Below are 20,896 nucleotides of genomic sequence, written 5' to 3'. Positions count from 1 at the left end.
TTGTATGTTTAGAGTTTACATGCCTCTGTCCCCGTAGTCATGTGGATTTTTCTCTGGATCCTCTGATTGTTCCCTCCATATTAAGAATCGACACGCTTTTAGATTATTTGTCCGCTATGAATTTTCATGTGATTCGCCACTTTCGTCGAGATATCATTTGTGGCCAGGTCGCTTCTGAAAAAGAGGTATACAGTAAAACCTTGGATTGCGAGCATAATTCGTTCCGGAAATGTGTTTGTAATCCAAAGCACTCGTATATCAAAGCACTCGTATATCAGTTGTGATCACGTGACGCTCGGCAGACAAAGCGTATACGTACTACTCGTATTGCAAGACCTCGCTCGTTAATCAAATTAAAATTTATTTAAAAAATGTTGCTCGTCTTGCAAAACACTCGCAGGCCAAGTTACTCGCAATCCAAGGTTTTACTGTATAGCTCAGTCGGCCTTACCTGGTGAAATTTAAAATCTGGCTCTAGGTCTCCCCTTCCCCTTGGTCGCCGACCTTCAGGTGCCACTGCAAAGTGGCCTCGGTCGCCTGCGCTCCTCTTCCACCATTCCACGCACGTGCCACATGCACACAGTGGAACCTCTCGAAGCCAGACTAATTGGGGGGGACAGCCTTTCCGGTTGTAGGGGATATCCGGTAAACTGATAATAATCCATTAGTGTATGATGAAATTAAAGTTAATTAATAACCTAATTACATTTGCTTATACTTACTATGCAGAGAATGTAATCAACACTTCATAACGCGATGAAATACAGTGAGGGAAAAAAGTATTTGATCCCCTGCTGATTTTGTACGTTTGCCCACTGACAAAGAAATGATCAGTCTATAATTTTAATGGTAGGTTTATTTGAACAGTGAGAGACAGAATAACAACAAAAAAATCCAGAAAAACGCATGTCAAAAATGTTATAAATTTATTGGCATTTTAATGAGGGAAATAAGTATTTGACCCCTCTGCAAAACATGACTTAGTACTTGGTGGCAAAACCCTTGTTGGCAATCACAGAGGTCAGACGTTTATTGTAATTGGCCACCAGGTTTGCACACATCTCAGGAGGGATTTTGTCCCACTCCTCTTTGCAAATCTTCTCCAAGTCATCAAGGCTTCGAGGCTGACGTTTGGCAACTCGAACCTTCAGTTCCCTCCACAGATTTTCTATGGGATTAAGGTCTGGAGACTAGCTAGGCCACTCCAGGACCTTAATGTGCTTCTTCTTGAGCCACTCCTTTGTTGCCTTGGCCGTGTGTTTTGGGTCATTATCATGCTGGAATACCCATCCACGACCCATTTTCAATGCGCTGGCTGAGGGAAGGAGGTTCTCACCCAAGATGTGACGGCACATGGCCCCGTCCATCGTCCCTTTGATGCGGTGAAGTTGTCCTGTCCCCTTAGCAGAAAAACACCCCCAAAGCATGTTTCCACCTCCATGTTTGACGGTGGGGATGGTGTTCTTGGGGTCATAGGCAGCATTCCTCCTCCAAACACGGCGAGTTGAGTTGATGCCAAAGAGCTCCATTTTTGTCTCATCTGATCACAACACTTTCACCCAGTTGTCCTCTGAATCATTCAGATGTTCACTGGCAAACTTCAGACGGCCATGTATATGTGCTTTCTTGAGCAGGGGGACCTTGCGGGCGCTGCAGGATTTCAGTCCTTCGTGGCGTAGTGTGTTACCAATTGTTTTCTTGGTGACTATGGTCCCAGATGCCTTGAGATCATTGACAAGATCCTCCCGTGTAGTTCTGGGCTGCTTCCTCACTGTTCTCATGATCATTGCAACTCCACGAGGTGAGATCTTGCATGGAGCCCCAGGCCGAGGGAGACTGACAGTTCTTTTGTGTTTCTTCCATTTGCGAATACTCGCACCAACTGTTGTCACCTTCTCACCAAGCTGCTTGGCAATGGTCTTGTAGCCCATTCCAGCCTTGTGTAGGTCTACAATCTTGTCCCTGACATCCTTGGACAGCTCTTTGGTCTTGGCCATGGTGGAGAGTTTGGAATCTGATTGATTGCTTCTGTGGACAGGTGTCTTTTATAGAGGTAACAAGTTGAGATTAGGAGCACTCCCTTTAAGAGTGTGCTCCTAATCTCAGCTCGTTACCTGTATAAAAGACACCTGGGAGCCATAAATCTTTCTGATTGAGAGGGGGTCAAATACTTATTTCCCTCATTAAAATGCAAATCAATTTATAACATTTTTGACATGCGTTTTTCTGGATTTTTTTGTTGATATTCTGTCTCTCACTGTTCAAATAAACCTACCATTAAAATCATAGACTGATCATTTCTTTGTTAGTGGGCAAACGTACAAAATCAGCAGGGGATCAAATACTTTTTTCCCTCACTGTATGTATTAATGCTTTAAACATTATCACAATTTAATCCACGCCACATGAAGCAGAGGTGGAAGCCTGCTTCTTAATACCCAATAAACAGGCAAAGGTTGAAACCCCAGAATCAGAGGCTGACTCTTACGGGCTTGCAGAGGTATTTTTAAGAAGACGGTACCGTAGATATGCGAAATAAATGTACAAAACAGGGAAGAGCACAATAGAGACAGCATGAGAGCGAGGAAGCCCGAACAAAGCACGTTAATAATGAGAGTGGATGGTGTTCATGTGCACAGCCGAATTCCATACAATGGATAAGTATAGCACATCAACATGTTATAATTGCTAGTGCACATAAGGCCTTTTCCTAATGTACGCAGCTTAATTGACAAGCAAACCGTTTTCTAGTCAGAGGTTTTATCTATTTATGTATAGACCATAAAAAACATACAACGTACAGTAACTGGTATCGGTCAAACATTCCGATGCTGAAAAAAATACTTGCAAATGACTCAATTAGGATTACACATATCAACATTACCACCGACTGTAAAAACTAAAACTATATTACTCAAAAGCAAAAGCAATTTTTTACCCACTTGTCAACTACATGGCTCTTTTTCAGAAGCGACCTGACCACAAATGATAGCTCAACGAAGTAGCTTATCATGTGCAAATTTATAGCAGCCAAATACTCTAAACGCATGTTTCTAAATGTGGAGGGAAAAACCAGAGGGCCCAGAAAAAAATCCACACGACCACGGGGATAACATGAAAACTCCAAACATACAGCAGCAGGCGTCAGGGTCGGGATCGAACCCACGACCTCCTGCATACCAGGCGAGGGAGTTAACATCTCCTAGCCACTGCGGCACTCAAAAACTTGGCAGGACCCTCCTGAAAATGTTGTTGAGACTCAGGGAGGTTTTCTGGGTAAACCACAAAGTGGAGTTTATTTATTTGCCCACCTTTCTGTATTGCCCAAATTTCTGACTTAAGGCTTGTTTACAGAGGTTTTACTGTAACAAATACTGTACTAGGCAACCCATACACGAACACAGTGCCTGCTATCACGATATCACGAATTAAAACTCATAGTAAAACACACACGCATACGTACAACCATGCAAATCCATAAGACACACACACACGCATACACACGTACGTACAGCCATGCAGAGCCATGGTAACCCGTCATGAGTGTGCAAGAAAGCCCTGGACCTCAAGACCCAGTGGTGGCATACAGTGAGGGAAAAAAGTATTTGATCCCCTGCTGATTTTGTATGTTTGCCCACTGACAAAGAAATGATCAGTCTATAATTTTAATGGTAGGTTTATTTGAACAGTGAGAGACAGAATAACAACACGAAAATCCAGAAAAACCCATGTCAAAAATGTTATAAATTTATTTGCATTTTAATGAGGGAAATAAGTATTTGACCCCCTCTCAATCAGAAAGATTTCTGGCTCCCAGGTGTCTTTTATAAAGGTAACGAGCTGAGATTAGGAGCACACTCAAAGGGAGTGCTCCTAATCTCAACTTGTTACCTGTATAAAAGACACCTGTCCACAGAAGCAATCAATCAATCAGATTCCAAACTATTCACAATGGCCAAGACCAAAGAGCTCTCCAAAGATGTCAGGGACAAGATTGTAGACCTACACAAGGCTGGAATGGGCTACCAGCCCATTGCCAAGCAGCTTGGTGAGAAGGTGACAACAGTTGGTGCGAGTATTCGCAAATGGAAGAAACACAAAAGAACTGTCAATCTCCCTCGGCCTGGGGCTCCATGCAAGATCTCACCTCATGGAGTTGCAATGATCATGAAAACAGTGAGGAATCAGCCCAGAACTACACGGGAGCATCTTGTCAATGATCTCAAGGCAGCTGGGACCACAGTCACCAAGAAAACAATTGGTAACACACTACGCCGTGAAGGACTGGAATCCTGCAGCGCCCGCAAGGTCCCCCTGCTCAAGAAAGCACATATACATGCCCGTCTGAAGTTTGCCAATGAACATCTGAATGATTCAGAGGACAACTGGGTGATAGTGTTGTGGTCAGATGAGACCAAAATGGAGCTCTGTGGCATCAACTCAACTCGCTGTGTTTGGAGGAGGAATGCTGCCTATAACCCCAAGAACACCATCCCCACCGTCAAACATGGAGGTGGAAACATTATCCTTTGGGGGTGTTTTTCTGCAAAGGGGACAGGACAACTTCACCGCATCAAAGGGACGATGGACGGGGCCATGTACCGTCAAATCTTGGGTGAGAACCTCCTTCCCTCAGCCAGGGCATTGAAAATGGGTCGTGGATGGGTATTCCAGCATGACAATGACCCAAAACACACGGCCAAGGCAACAAAGGAGTGGCTCAAGAAGAAGCACATTAAGGTCCTGGAGTGGCCTAGCCAGTCTCCAGACCTTAATCCCATAGAAAATCTGTGGAGGGAGCTGAAGGTTCGAGTTGCCAAACGTCAGCCTCAAAACCTTAATGACTTGGAGAAGATCTGCAAAGAGGAGTGGGACAAAATCCCTCCTGAGATGTGTGCAAACCTGGTGGCCAACTACAAGAAACGTCTGACCTCTGTGATTGCCAACAAGGGTTTTGCCACCAAGTACTAAGTCATGTTTTGCTGAGGGGTCAAATACTTATTTCCCTCATTAAAATACAAATCAATTTATAACATTTTTGACATGCGCTTTTCTGGATTTTCTTGTTATTCTGTCTCTCACTGTTCAAATAAACCTACCATTAAAATTATAGACTGATCATTTCTTTGTCAGTGGGCAAACGTACAAAATCGGCAAGGGATCAAATACTTTTTTCCCTCACTGTATGCCTGCGATGCGGCACTTTGGATAGGGGATTGATTGATGGATCTCAGTGTGATCCTCACGTGCTCAACACACCCACCTGCAAGTAGGCTGCTGACCTGTCCTTGCCCAATTTGAATGTTATTCATTTATATACATGGATTATGTCTGGGTACCCCAGTTTCTAACCACATGCCAAATAACTTAATTGCAAACCATCAAGCAGAACTGTATAGTTATTAACAAGCAGAAACTCGATCTATTGTTGATGTGGATTAACAATAAATGGCATGGCAAAGAGAATGTGGAATGTTCAATCCTGAAATATAAGGCTTTTGCACAATCATTATCCTCTTGGGATTAATAAAAACACTGCTACTTAGTGGAAGTCAACTGTGATTGTCCATTGGACTGATGTCTGCCATAGGACTGTGGAATTTCCACCACTGGCTCAGAACTACCATGAGAGAAAATTGCCTCATTGATTGAGCAGGGAGACACCCTGACTTTCACTTGACCCTGGTACCCATGGATTTGCTTCAGCTACTTCAGCTGCCTGCTACAAGGAACTGGTCAAACATTCCAGGCAACTCTGCTGACAAAGAGATCGTAGACTCGGTGAGCACTTCAAGGGTAACTAAATGACTGTTGCACTTACCTTTCAATGCGTTACCTTTAAGAAGGGAAGTGCCTGCAATGTGAGGTCAATTTCTCCATTTGGAGTTTCCAGCTCAATAAGGGAGTATCAAGAACCCAAGGATGGAACGCTGCACATCATGGGTCTCTCTTCAATATGATTACCAGGGATGCAATGTGTCTTTGGAGTTTTTTCATCATTACTCCACTTTTTTACCCAGAAAAAACTTCACTATGTCCCATGACTCGTTTTCAAGAGCGTCCTGCCAAGGTTTTGTAATTGGGGGCAATGATTGCTACATATATTCCAATAGTAATTTTTGAAATTTGGACCATGATGCCAGCACACAATGGCTTATTCTTACAAACGCCGTAATAGGATATTTAATTCCCACAATGAAGCAGCTGCCGCATTATTGTATGATTAATAAATCCGCTTGGTTCAAGCCATTAACCTCAACAACAAGCGGCTACCACTGAGCCATGTCACCGCCCCAAACTTCACTCTTACTTTCACTTGTAATAGAAATGAGTTTTTTACTTTTAAAGGATTTTTCAGTTACCCATGAGAATATATAAAAAAGTATTATAATATATTCTAATGGATAACTTACAGTTACCATGAATATAAATAACGAGATGTATTATAAAGGGTAACTGTTCACATGCAAATTAAAGACCTCATTTGGAAACAAGTCGTAAAATATATTTTGTATCAGGGTCCCATGGTGTCTCCAACTAATTATTCACTCAATCTCCTCCCACCTCTCTGTCGCCCAGATGAGGCGCACTCCTGACACCCACGGCTGCTACGCCCATTTCCTGATTACCCAGGCCATGGCTGAAAGCGAGACAGACGTGACTTCTGACGTTATCGACCAGAGAGTCTAATTTAACCTGCTTGGAACAAAACCTCCCTCCTCTGTGGTACGATTGGCAATAAGATGAGTTCTGGTTATGGCGGACTAACAGTGAAGGATATAAAATCAGCCTGTGTGTGGATTAGCGCCCATGTTTAGACAGTCGTCTCTACGTCACTGTGAATGTTTTTAAAATGATCGGTGTGTGTTTGAATTATTCTACTCCCACAAAATGTGTTTATTACTGAACAATGCGTTCTCACTGGGGTAAGGTGACTTTCAAAATTCACAGGATAAGTAGATTGGAATAAGAACCCTTGTATGAGAATGCGTCTATTTAACCGAATTTAACTATTACAAGAAATTACATTGCACATCATAGTACAACACATTTAAGACATACAACAAATTAACGTTTTTCTCTTCATAAACACTGAATGAGGAATGCTTCCTTCGGTCTGAATGAAGAAACTAGCAGATTTTGTTTTGCAATATTAAACTCCGGTGAAATCTTTCCCTAACAGCAACACAAGCACAACAATGAAAATACACTGCACCGCAAAAAACGAGACATGTTCAAACAAATGCAGCTCTCACCCAGATAGGATCGCGTGATGATTTCTTCGAGAAAAAAATCACTTTATTTAATGTCAATTTACAAACTACACTTACAAAAAGACGCGGATCCCAATTATCCTGTTGATGAAAGTAGTTTACGAAACACCCTCCCGTCCGCTCTACCGATGGACAGAGGAACACAGCAATGTGGAAACCTTTCCCTTGCATGACAAAAGTCACTTTGACGTGTTTATTCATAAGTGACTAAGTTTCGGCAATTGCACTGCATGCATATTCACACCTATGAGTCGATGCTGCTTATTATATTTACTGCAAATATTGCAACCAAAGTTGAGTATCAGTGGACTTTCACCTGCCTAAAAAGTCTATGTCTGCATAATTTGTGTTCACGGGCTGTTAATACTTTAAAAAATATATTCCAATTGTGTCATCGGCATGAGATCAAGTTTCCCCTCGTTTTAACTCTAACGGAAAGCAGTGCACCACCTTGTGTCAGAAGATAGCGCCAGATAATGCTGTCAGAACTATTTCCAACCATAAAAAACGGCTCTATTCTCACTCGGGGCACACCTTTTGTATGCACTGAATAAAATAGTTTTAGGCATTAAACTCAAATCGAACCGCTTAATTATCCGAGATGGAATTCAGCCAAATTTACAATACCAAATTTGTATTCTCTGGTTTTCTTATGCAGTTCAACGGTGACCCAGGCACAGGCCATCAACTCGCCACACTTAAAAAGCACATTTAACCATCGGTGAATGAAACCTGCATTTAAACCAAGGATTCTCAGCACTGCTGGCTTGGTAGAAGGCATTATCCTTCTCTGTACGTACGTATGTTGAACTACTTTTGCACAAATTTAGATTTAAAGCTTTCGTGACTACAGGGATTCATATTCTTGGTTCTTTCGGTAAAGTCACGTAGAAGGGAAACAATAAAATAATAAAAATATTAAACAATACAATTCTCACGACGTTTAGACTGCAACACAAGCAATCATCATCAGGTGTGAAAACCACAGCAAGAATTTTTTTAAAAAGTGGCGGTTATTTTTAACGTTAGCACCACGGAGAGCGATTTGGCAGTTATTCAGATGGACGAGTCCATCTATGTTCGGAAAAGAGGAGGGAGGGGGACGAAAATAATGGATGCGGTCTGAAAGGCACCGTAAGCGTAAACAATCAATTAAGACCCGAAATGGTTGATCAATTCCTTCCAATGATTGACATATACAAACACAGAGACAATTTCAACAGATAAGATGGATTCTGGCTTAGCAATCATTGGAAGGATTTAATAAACCATTTCGGGTCTAAATGGATTGTTCACGCTTACGGTGGCTTTCAGACCGCATCCATTATTTTCGTCTCCCCCCTCCTCTTTTCCGAACATAGATGGACTCATATTCTTAGTTCTTTCGGTAAAGTCACGTTGAAGGGAAACAATAAAATAATAAAATATATAAAACAATAAAAATTCTCACGACGTTTCGACCATAACACAAACGGTCGTCATCAATAAATTAATGCAAACCGACACACCTGATGACGACCGTTTGTGTCATGGTCGAAACGTCGTGAGAAGTTTTATTGTTTTATATATTATTCTTTTATTGTTTCCCTTCAACGTGACTTTACCGAAAGAACTAAGAATATGAATTACTGCAGTCACGAAAGCTTTAAATCAAAATAGATGGACTCGTCCATCTGAATAACTGCCAAATCGCTCTCTCCGTGGTGCTAAAGTAAAAAAAACGCCACTTTTTTCCAATTTTCTTGCTGTGGTTTTCACAACTGATGATGATTGCTTGTGTTGCAGTCGAAACGTCGTGAGCATTTTATTGTTTTATATTTTTATTATTTTATTGTTTCCCTTCTACGTGGTGCCTTTACCGAAAGAACCAAGGAAATACTTTCGCACAGGCAACCGTGCTAATCGGGAGGTGCAACCCAGCAACCTCTATGTGCTGCTAATAGTCAACGCGCCTCCCTGTCTGAAACCAAACATTTGGCAATGCTCGCCTCTTTTGATGGAGCTGGAGATGACGGAAATTCCACATTTCCATGACAGGGGCCGGAAACCCCAAAGGGGCGAGCACTGATGTGCTACTGTATGTCACAATGAATGGCAACGCATCAAGACCTCGCAGTTGGAATGGAACACAATGTCAAGACTGCATAGCGTCCGTGGTTACCTTTGTTATACCTGACGTAGTGTACCGTAGTGCAACGCTCTTCCATTTGTTGTCGTTCAATGAGAGAAAAATCTGCGGAAGACCCCAAGGGAGACGCCAAATGTCTACGGAAGGCCTCTATAGACGTCTGAGGAATAGCCATTGGTAATCTACGTTAGAACCATGTCGTGTATCATTCAAAGCGAGATAAATCTGCGGAAGCCCAACACGAAATCGCATGTTTACCAAAGGTCCTTTAGAAACAGTAAATAGCAAATGTAATTTAAGGAATGTAAACGTAATAGGGCACGAGAAACGTTGTGAAAGCCTTATGAGAAATCTCAAGTTGCACATACAGTACATTGTTAGATAGCTGTGGAAATTAAATACTGTATGTAGAAGCGGCGTAAGAAACGTTTGGAATTCTCAGCAGAAACAAACGCAGCCGCCGTCACCGGGCATCTCCCGACATTTCTGTAAGTCGTTCAAAATCTGCGTCAGCGGCTTTCAAAAAAAAAACCGCAACACAATGAGGAGACCGGCGAGTCTGCGGCGAGCTTGAACCAACACACAGCAGCTCTGCAAAGTCGGCGACCTGAGTTGTATTCCCAGACCACGGAGAAAGCGAACATCAGTGGCAATTACCTCAACCGGCCCTGGGCCTTTTCCCTTAACCCCGAATTGAACCAGGGTGAAGTATGGTCGATACAACCCCGATGGACGACGCATCGTCTGGACAGATTACACATTTACCCGCCAATGGCTTTACTTGGACAAAGGGCTGTATAGAATCCCGTACTGTACTCTGGGTCATTAATGAATTAGATAATTCGACATCTGAGGAAGCCCCATTCGCGCAGGCAGTGAAATCCCCTCAATAATTCTAAGGTCGCACGCACAGACAAGTAGGCCTGCCTGCCTGCCTTGCCTCATCGTTAGCATCATTATAGACACGGACAGACAGCGGCACCGTGACAACACCCCGTTACGATTCATTCGCTGCGGCGGCAAAGAATTCACCGCAATTGCGTGAATGTATAATGTAGAAGACGTGTAGGTTACACACGGTATAAACTATTGCATTTCAACCAAGCCGCCCCCCATACATTCGCCGCATCGCGAAAGGCAGGCGCGGCGTGCATCGCGACAATAAGGACCCAGCCCACCTTGGCGGTCGGACGAGCGCTCGCCTCACGCGAACGTCGCAATAGCCGGCGGTGTTGACGAATGCCGTACGTTTTCCGCTGTTGTGGTTATGGATCAAATAATGAATTTGTGCTTTGAATTCGTAAAAAAAATGTTTTATTTTATTTATTCCAAGCGCTGGATTCGAACCCGCGTCACTCCCCTTGCAGGCGTCGCACCCCCCGGCCCCCCCCCCACGTGATGTCACCGCCATACCGCCACGCGATTGGTCGACACGCGCTTGCTGACGGCCATAGGCGGATTGCACTGCGGTGGCGACGTCACCCGCGTGCTGCTGGTACAAGGGCGGCCATGTTGCTAAGGGAGGTGGGGTAGGAGGCGAGCGGTGGCGCAGTGACGAACGCACTGCGCTCGTCCACTATTGAACCTTAGTTCAATCCCCGCTCACGACTAACGTTTTGTGGTGAGCGATATACTGATCACTGTTCAATTAAACGATTTGTTGTGGAGAAGTCCACCTAGCTTCATCAGGCGACAGCCAGATTTGTAGAGAAATCTGGCTGTTGCCTGATGAAGTTAGTTGTAATCACTGGCGAAACGTCGTACTCAGATTGTAAATGTTGTGGCTTGGCTCTCCAACACACCGGTGTGCTGTACTAGTGACGAATTGGCACGTTCTCTCTTTATGTCAATGACTTGGGCACTGACCTGGATCATTCCAGGATAAATCTTTTTGCAGATGACACGATACTGATTACTGCTGGCCGCTCTCCGGATGACGTGATTGCTAAGCTCCAGGGTGATTTCAACAAACTACAACATCAGCTAGTTGCTCTTAAACTAGTCCTGAATACCTCCAAAACCAAGGTGCTATGCTTCTCACCGGGACTAAAGCAGGAAGTTATTTTTCCCCAATTACATTCCGTAAATAATTATCAAATAGAGCAAGTCAAGATCTATAAGTATATTGGGGTCATCCTGAATTCAAAACTGAATTTTGAAGATCACATTGATTATATTGGTAAAAAGACAAAAACAAAAATAGGTTTTCTGTATCGACACAAGCACTGTTTATCCCCATATGTTCCGTTTGGAATTGATAAAAGCTACCATACTGCCTCTACTTGATTACTGTGATATCGTGTATAAATCAGCCCCAAGTACTGTACTGAAGAAGCTTGATTCCATCTATCACTCGGTCTTAAGATTTGCATTGAACTGCCCATATAGGACTCACCACTGTGATCTCCACATTGGGTCAACCTTAACATCTCTTAATGTTCGACGGTTTGTGCACCAGATCTTATTTATTCACGATGAACTTACAAAAAAATCCACAGACTACCTGCTGGATCTCTGTTTCAAATAACAAATTTGACCTCAGGTCTTCGCTCATTTACCAGCTTCACATTCCCTATTGCCGTACAAAAACCGGAGGAAGGGCCTTTGCTATTGATGCCCCCAGGGTCTGGAATGCTATTGCCAATAAACTGCAACTTGAATCACTACCTATGAGATCTTCAATCAAAACTGCTCTAGAGGAGTTGTACACCCCTAGCTGCCACTGCTAGTCAGTGGCCTAAAATAAAATGTTTCGCTCTGGATGACCGCTGCAAAGTGTTATCTGTATTTTGATTTAGTGTGCTGATCTTAAAGGTGCATATAAAAATGTGATACTCCGACTGATGCTTCTGTTGTTGTGGAGTGACTCATGCAGCCAACTATGGCTCTAGGGTTTGGTGTTACATGTTATTTATGTAGTTTATTGTAAAAAAAAATTCGGTCACAGTCCCTATGATCACTATTACTTTGCATTTGTGGCTTTATTTTGGTGATTTCGAAAAGTTTTTTGGTTTGGCCATGTTTTTGTTTATTGTAGTACGGAGTTAGACTGATGGCCTTTATCTTAGTTGTCTTGTGGTTGTTGTTGTTGTTTGGCTTGCATCCCACTGGGATTTTTGCACACAACGTTGGTGTACGGTGCTATTTCAGGAATATTTTGATGTTTTTTCCTGGATTTTCTGTTTGCACAGTCACATAGTTACTTTAAGATGTTTTCTTGTTCATGTTTTTGTTGTTTTGCGGTTGCACCCGATTCAAGAGCCGAATGGCTCACAGGGCTCTACCCAATAAATGGAACTAAATAAATTATCCATATAAATCCAGAGACAAATATCACATGCAGATCCATATATTAACAGAGATCCATAAACTCACAGAAACCTCCTACGAACTGCCTCTATAAAATGAACGTGCAAATATTTCTGCGGATCATCTTGAAATCGCGTAAAAAATACATTCACAAAATAATTAATTGCACCGCAATTCCAATCTTGCGAGGCGCCAGCTGCCGCCTCGCAGAATCGCGTCCTCTCGTGGCCGCAGGGGCTCCGCGTTGCGTGGCGCGGGGAGCTTCCAGCACGGGGACTGCGCTCCGCAACGCGTCCCGGGCTCCGGGAGGAATTCTCGCGCGCCTCTCCGACTCTCTCGCCCCTCACGCCTCGCCTCTCACGCTTCTCACGCCGTCGCAATGTGATTCCCTCTATGGATGTTGTTTTGGTCTTGCGCATCGTGGCATCAATATATTTGTATTTTCTTTGAACCTATTTACGTGAAATTTCGATTTAAAGCTTTCGTGACTGCAAGGATTCATCTTCTTTGGTTCTTTCGGTAAAGTCACGTAGAATGAGAATAAAATAATAAATTGATAAAATAACATAACACTAATATTCTCACGACGTTTATACCAGACAGTCTCGTCGTGAAGGGACGAGACTGTCTGGTAGGACAGTGCCACTTGTGTTGTGGCCGAAACGTCGTGAGAATATTATTGTGTTATTTTATTTTATCAATTTACTATTTACGTGACTTTACCGAAAGACCCAAAGAATATAGTCAGCAGCTCAATGCCAAGGTCTGCTATCGTCAGTAGAAATAATAAATACATCAACAACATTCTTTATTGCTACATGTGCGATGAAGAATGTGAGTTTTTGAAGGAAGGTCAGTGCCCAGAACGTTCCCCCTATATTTGTCCTTTCAAGTCCCCGGCGTTATTGACAAACGTGTTGAGTTTCCTCTTCTGTATGTGCCGCTTCGTGGCGATACAGCTATCATCGCCCTCTGCTGGTAATGGGCGATGATTGCCTGGGAAACGAATGCGCTCAGGTCAATCTTTCTTGGGTTCTCACCTCGTTAAACTTGAACGGTGGAGTCCCGCGTGCTGGGAAGTGGTTCCCTTAATTCCTGACACTGCTGCCTTCTTCAAGGCTGCACTCTCAACTTCCTCAGCTGCGAGCATAACCTAAAAACCAGCTCAACTTAAGACCGCCTAAACCCAAAACCAGCTCAACCCAAGACCACCTCAACCCAAGACCAGCTCAACCTAAAACCAGCTCAACCCAAGACCACCTCAAGCCAAGACCAGCTCAACCCAAAACCAGCTCAACCCAAGACCACCTCAACCCAAGACCAGCTCAACCCAAGACCAGCTCAACCCAAGACCAGCTCAACCCAAGACCAGCTTAACCCAAGACCAGCTCAACCTAAAACCAGCTCAACCTAAAACCAGCTCTACCTAAAACCAGCTCAACCCCAGACCACCTCAACCTAAAACCAGCTCAACCTAAAACCAGCTCTACCTAAAACCAGCTCAACCTAAAACCAGCTCAACCTTATACCAGCTCAACCCAAGACCAGCTCAACCTTATACCAGCTCAACCCAAGACCAGCTCAACCCAAGACCAGCTCAACCCAAGACCACCTCAACCTAAAACCAGCTCAACTTAAAACCAGCTCAACCTTATACCAGCTCAACCCAAGACCAGCTCAACCCAAGACCAGCTCAACCCAAGACCACCTCAACCTAAAACCACTTCAACCTAAAACCACTTCAGCCTAAAACCAGCTCAACCCAAGACCAGCTCAACTTAAAACCAGCTCAACCCAAGGCCACTTCAACCCAAGACCAGCTCAACCCAAGACCAGCTCAACCTAAGACCAGCTCAACCCAAGACCACCTCCACCTAAAACCACCTCAACCTAAAACCAGCTCAACCTAAAACCAGCTCAACCTAAGACCAGCTCAAGCCAAGACCAGCTCAACCTAAAACCAGCTCAACCTAAAACCAGCTCAAGCCAAGACCACCTCAACCTAAAACCAGCTCAACCCAAGACCACCTCAACCCAAGACCAGCTCAACCCAAGACCACCTCAACCTAAAACCAGCTCAACCCAAGACCAGCTCAACCCAAGACCACCTCAACCTAAAACCAGCTCAACCTAAAACCAGCTCAAGCCAAGACCAGCTCAACCCAAGACCACTTCAACCCAAGACCACCTCAACCCAAGACCACTTCAACCCAAGACCACCTCAACCTAAAACCAGCTCAACCTAAAACCAGCTCAACCTAAAACCAGCTCAACCCAAGACCACCTCAACCCAAGACCAGCTCAACCCAAGACCACCTCAACCTAAAACCAGCTCAACCCAAGACCACCTCAACCCAAGACCAGCTCAACCCAAGACCAGCTCAACCTAAAACCAGCTCAACCTAAAACCAGCTCAAGCCAAGACCAGCTCAACCCAAGACCACTTCAACCCAAGACCACCTCAACCCAAGACCACTTCAACCCAAGACCACCTCAACCCAAGACCACTTCAACCCAAGACCACCTCAACCCAAGACCAGCTCAACCCAAGACCAGCTCAACCTAAAACCACTTCAACCTAAAACCACTTCAGCCTAAAACCAGCTCAACCCAAGACCACTTCAACCCAAGACCAGCTCAACCTAAAGCCCACTGAGCTATTAGATTATTTTTCAGAAGCGACTTGGCCACAATTAATAGTTCAATGAAGTGGCTGTGGAAATCTAAGGCAGTCAAATAATCCAATTAATCTAAACGCACGATTTTAAATGTGGAGGGAAAATCCGGAGAACCTGGACAAAAATCCACGCGACCACGGGGAGAACATGGAAACTCCAAATATACAGGCGTCAGTCAGGGTCGAATCCCCGATCTCCTGCATACCAAGCGAGGAAGTTAACATCACGCCACCGGAATCGCCTTGGGAAGGAGCATATTGGGTAAAGTCACGTAGGTGAAAATAAAATAACAAAAAATCACGACGTTTCGGCCACAACACAAGCGGCCTTCATCAGGTGAAGGGACGAGCCTGTCTGGAGGACAGCGCTGGAGTGGAAGAAGCCACGCTTAGATCACGACATTTAAGCTGTGTGACTTTACCCAATAGAACCAAAGAGTATGGATCCTAGCAGTCACGAAAGCTTTAAATCTAGTACTGAAAATGAGTCAACAAAGGTGTCCAGTTTGGCGGGGCCATTGCCCCCGCCCCCCGCAAACCCCGCCCCCCGCAAACCCCGCCCCCGCAACCCCCCCCCCTGCAAACCCCGCCCCCCGCAAACCCCGCCCCCGCAAACCCCGCCCCCCGCAAACCCCGCCCCCCACAAACCCCACCCCCCGCAAACCCCGCCCCCCGCAAACCCCACAAACCCCGCCCCCCGCAAATCCCGCCCCCCCGCAAAACCCCGCCCCCCGCAAACCCCGCCCCCCGCAAACCCCGCCCCCCGCAAACCCCGCCCCCGCAACCCCCCCCCTGCAAACCCCGCCCCCCACAAACCCCACCCCCCGCAAACCCCGCCCCCCGCAAACCCCACAAACCCCGCCCCCCGCAAATCCCGCCCCCCGCAAATCCCGCCCCCCCGCAAAACCCCGCCCCCCGCAAACCCCGCCCCCCGCAAACCCCGCCCCCGCAAACCCCGCCCCCCGCAAACCCCGCCCCCGCAACCCCGCCCCCGCAAACCCCGCCCCCGCAAACCCCGCCCCCGCAAACCCCGCCCCCCGCAAACCCCGCAAACCCCGCCCCCCGCAAACCCCACAAACCCCGCCCCCCGCAAATCCCGCCCCCCGCAAACCCCGCCCCCCGCAAACCCCGCCTCCCCCGCAAACCCCGCCCCCCGCAAACCCCGCCCATGAATCCACAATTCCAATCATCCGAGGCGCCAGCTGCTGCCTCGCAGAATCGCGTCCTCTCGTGGCCGCAGGGGCTCCGCGTTGCGTGGCGCGGGGAGCTTCCCGCACGGGGACTGCGCTCCGCAACGCGTCCCGGGCTCCGGGAGGAATTCTTGCGCGCCTCTCCGACTCTCTCGCCCCTCACGCCTCGCCTCTCACGCTGTCGCAATGTCGCAATGTGAGATAAAAAAGCGGGCGCGAACCCGGATCCATGTTCACAAAGTTACATTCAGAAGTAACCACTCGGCCACGCCGCCACCCGCTGGGAGGAGGCGCACACGGCCCCTTTAAAGACGGCGACTCGAGGGCAGCTGGGCAGGTGACTGTCATGGCATCAATATGGTCAGCAACTCAATGTCGAGATCTGCTATCGTCACTAGGAATGACATAAATTACCAACTAACATTCTTCATTGCTGCATGTGCGGTGAAGAATGTGAGTTTTTGAAGGAAAGTCATTGTCCATTGATAAATGTGTTGAGTTCCTTCTTTACGTGTGCCGCCTTGTGGCTATACTTAGATCATCGCCCCCTGCTGGAAGTGGGCGATGATTGCCTGGCAGACGAATTCTAAACTTGAACGGTGGAGGCCCGCGTGCTGGGAAGACCAGCTTAACTTTAAACCAGCATAACTTAAAACCAGCTCAACCCAAGAGCAGCTCAACCCAAAACCAGGTCAACTTAGAACCAGCTCAACTTATGACCTGCTCAATCCAAGACCAGCTAAACCTAAAACCAGCCCAACCTAAAACCAGCTCAACCCAATACCAGCTCAACTTAAAATCCAACTCAATCCAAGACCAGCTCAACCTAAAACCAGCTCAACCCAATACCAGCTCAACTTAACACATTCCTGCGGAGGGGGTTGGTAAGAACGTTGGTTGCTCGGTCAGTGGCCAGGGTCAACAGCGGTGTGGTGTATTCCGCAAATATGCCCGACTGTGAGGGCGGGCACAAGCCGGCGTGAGTAGGTTAAACGTTGAGTTTTATAAGGGCACCACGGGGTGACCAGCCCCTCCCCACCCAGCCCCACCCCTCCCACCCCCCACCCAGCCCCACCTTCCCCACCCAGCCCCACCCTCCCCACCCAGCCCCTCCCTACCCTCCCCTCTCCACACAGCCCCACCCCTCCCATTTTTTATATCCGGATACACGTGGACAGACATCCACAGACATACACAATTAATCCCCTGCCTCCTTTGAGAATTAATCCCGGTTGGGCTTCCAGTCCACTACGTTTCCTACCAGTAATGCCCACTAGGAGCGCATTTGTTATATATCCGGGTGTCCGGATACACGTGGACAGACATCCACAGACATACACAATTAATATCCCCTGCCTCCTGTGAATTAATCCCGGTTGGGCTTCCAGTCCACTACGTTTCCTACCAGTAAAATCCAACTCAATCCAAGACCAGCTCAACCTAAAACCAGCTCAACCCAAGACCAGCTCAATCCAAGACCAGCTCAACCCAAAACCAGCTCAACCCAACTATACAACGATACTGTATACGTTATACTAAACCACAATGTGGTATAAAAAAAAACATCAAATGAGAAATGTACTATAATACATTTTATTATAAACGATTATTGTGTTATTAAAATGATGAAATTGATTATCCAAGCAAATACTTGTATTTTATCTGACCAGTGGAACAGTTGTCCGGTTTTGATTTAAAGCTTTCGTGACTGCAGTGATTCATATTCTTGGTTCTTTCGGTAAAGTCACGTTGAAGGGAAACAATAAAATATATAAAACAATAAAATTCTCACGACGTTTCGACTGCAACACAAGCAGTCATCATCAGGTGTGAAAACCAACGGCTGATGATGACTGCTTGTGTTGCAGTCGAAACGTCGTGAGAATTTTATTATTTTATATATATTTTATTATTTTATTGTTTCCCTTCAACGTGACTTTACCGAAAGAACCAAGAATATAGTTGTCCGGTTGTTGTTAAGGCGAGATAGAGCCTGCATCTACTTAACTACGATGTACATTACCAGGAACAGGACACTGGCTTGTCACCTCGAAGATACAAAACAATGTCGTCTTATGAGGTTTCATCTTCTTAGACCAATTTCGTGATTGTCAACAAGTGTGGTCACTAAATAACAAAAAATGTTTGAATGACGTAAAAAAATGTCACTCTCCGTGAACCTCCTGTGCACCGTATCTAGCTAGCCGTGCTAATCGGAGGTGCGGAAAACCCCGCTATCACCACCCTTCACTGCCCAGAATGGGGAAGTATGGTCAACTTCTTTGGTTCTTTCGGTAAAGTCACGTAGAATGAGAATAAAATAATAAATTGATAAAATAAAATAACACAATAATATTCTCACGACGTTTCGGCCACAACACAAGCGGCCTTCATCAGGTGAAGGGAGCGAGACTGTCTGGTAGGACAGCGCTGTCCTACCAGACAGTCTCGCTCCCTTCACCTGATGAAGGCCGCTTGTGTTGTGGCCGAAACGTCGTGAGAATATTATTGTTATTTTATTTTATCAATTTATTATTTTATTCTCATTCTACGTGACTTTACCGAAAGAACCAAAGAAGATGAATCATTGCAGTCACGAAAGCTTTAAATCGAAATTTAAGTATGGTCAAGTTAACCCCTATGACCCGCACGGCATGAGCAGGCTCTTATCCGCCAGTGGGTTGACCATACAGCTTCCCGTGAACAGCTTGTGGGAAGTTGTACTTGTGGCGGGCCTTTTGAGATTGTTCCCGCCGTAGGAATATGCAATCTTATCTTAATGAGATTTATATAGCGCCTTTACAAAGGCGCTTTACAGCAATTATACTATCGTACATAGTATGACAATAATTCGAAATAAATAATTGGGTTATTGTAAGTGGTGTAGTTGTGATGCAGTAAAACAGGGATTGGTAAGGAAGGATTGGGATAGGCCTGGTTGTAGCTGGGGGGGCGACAGAAAGTTGGGTGACTGAAAAGTAACGAGGCATCATTGCATTGGGAAGACAAAGAGGGACGAGGAGGGCCTGGAGCCAGGAGGGAGAAGGGGGCCACCGCGAGCGAATCCCCCGCACCGCCGACGACGCCAGCTTCGTGTAGCAGCGGAGTTCCAGCAGGGCCCACGACGAGGAGGAGCGCGCAGCCTCGGCCCGGCTGGAGGGACCTCGGGAATAGTTCTGTGACCAGAGGCCGGGAAGCCCCAGCAGAGACGTGGGGGCAGTGAGCCACCACTGCTCCGCGGCGTGTCGATGGGCGCGTTCTGTTGAGTGCGCGTTGGGCTCTTGTTTACGTGGGAGAGGAGTGGTGCTCAACCTTTTGGTTTGGCGACTGTGTTACCCCTTTGTTGAATTTTGTTTCAACCGAGTAGTAACCCCCCTGCCTGACCCAACGTGGTTCTGAGAAATGCATGTACGAAGAATGAACATCGATATTTTAAATAATTGTCCCTGTTATGAGATATCCTAACTGGCCAGTAACTGCAAGCGAATAAACAAAAATTCAACGGACGCTCGATGTTTGTGACGTAATTAGCTCGCGCTCGCTCGTTAATCTTGTCATGCGCATTGTTTACGATCAATGAGTTTATAAAGGTCTTTTATATCATAGTAGTTATGGGTTTAAATGTCATCGTAGTTATTTTACATAGGCAGACTCATCAAACATAATTATTTCCCAATGACTCTCACGTGTGATATAATGCCACACATTAATAAATCACCTCACGTGCCCCCTGGGACATTGACACGTGGGTGCTCCCAGAGGTCCGCGGTCCCCCGGTTGAGGACCCTGGGGGGTCGCGTCGGATGCGTTTTGGCGGAAGAAGCAGCTTGGTGAATTCTACGATAATAATCACGAGATCACGTTCCAGGAAAGTTGAACATTTATTTCACGAGTTTACTCTCCGTCTCGTTCGCGTGCTTTGCTGCTACTCCCAGAGTGCTGTTAGTCATCTCATCATTGTTACTCTATCATCTGCAACGCATGGAAGGTAAAAACATTTTTATTCTACCAGGTAAGGACCGCTGAGCTACGTGGCTCTTTTACAGAAGCGACCTGGCCACAAATGATAGCTCAACGAAGTGACTTACCACGTGGACATTTACAGCATCCCAATACTCTAAACGCATGTTCTTTAAATGTGGAGGGAAAAACCCGGACCAAAAAAACCACACGACCACGGGTGGAGACGCAAAGTGCAAATTTACAGCAGGCATCAGAGTCGGATTCGAACCCACGACCTACAGCTGGCAAGGTCGTTAACATCTCTCCAGCGCGGCGCCCCTAGCATGAGACCAATAAACAAATACAGAGCAAACAA

The 20,896-nt window shown here is 45.8% G+C and overlaps 1 protein-coding gene across 2 annotated transcripts in view; it reads right to left on the bottom strand.

The window, feature by feature from the left end:
* LOC116954528 (long-chain-fatty-acid--CoA ligase 4-like) overlaps positions 1-10,810 on the bottom strand; it is a 99,668-nt gene extending 88,858 nt beyond the window's left edge. For both annotated transcript variants that reach the window (XM_032975103.2, XM_032975102.2), the window contains exon 1: positions 10,581-10,810. The gene's annotated coding sequence lies outside the window, so the exon portion shown is untranslated. The remainder of the gene's footprint in view (positions 1-10,580) is intronic.
* Between the last annotated feature and the right edge of the window lie 10,086 nt (positions 10,811-20,896).

The sequence above is a fragment of the Petromyzon marinus genome, chromosome 55 (assembly GCF_048934315.1).
Source record: "Petromyzon marinus isolate PM22_M1 ecotype Great Lakes invasive population chromosome 55, UKy_Petmar_22M1.pri1.0, whole genome shotgun sequence".
In the NCBI taxonomy this organism is placed as follows: domain Eukaryota; kingdom Metazoa; phylum Chordata; class Hyperoartia; order Petromyzontiformes; family Petromyzontidae; genus Petromyzon; species Petromyzon marinus.
The sequence above is the reverse complement of the archived record's forward strand: the minus strand, read 5'-3'. Positions and strand labels throughout refer to the sequence as shown.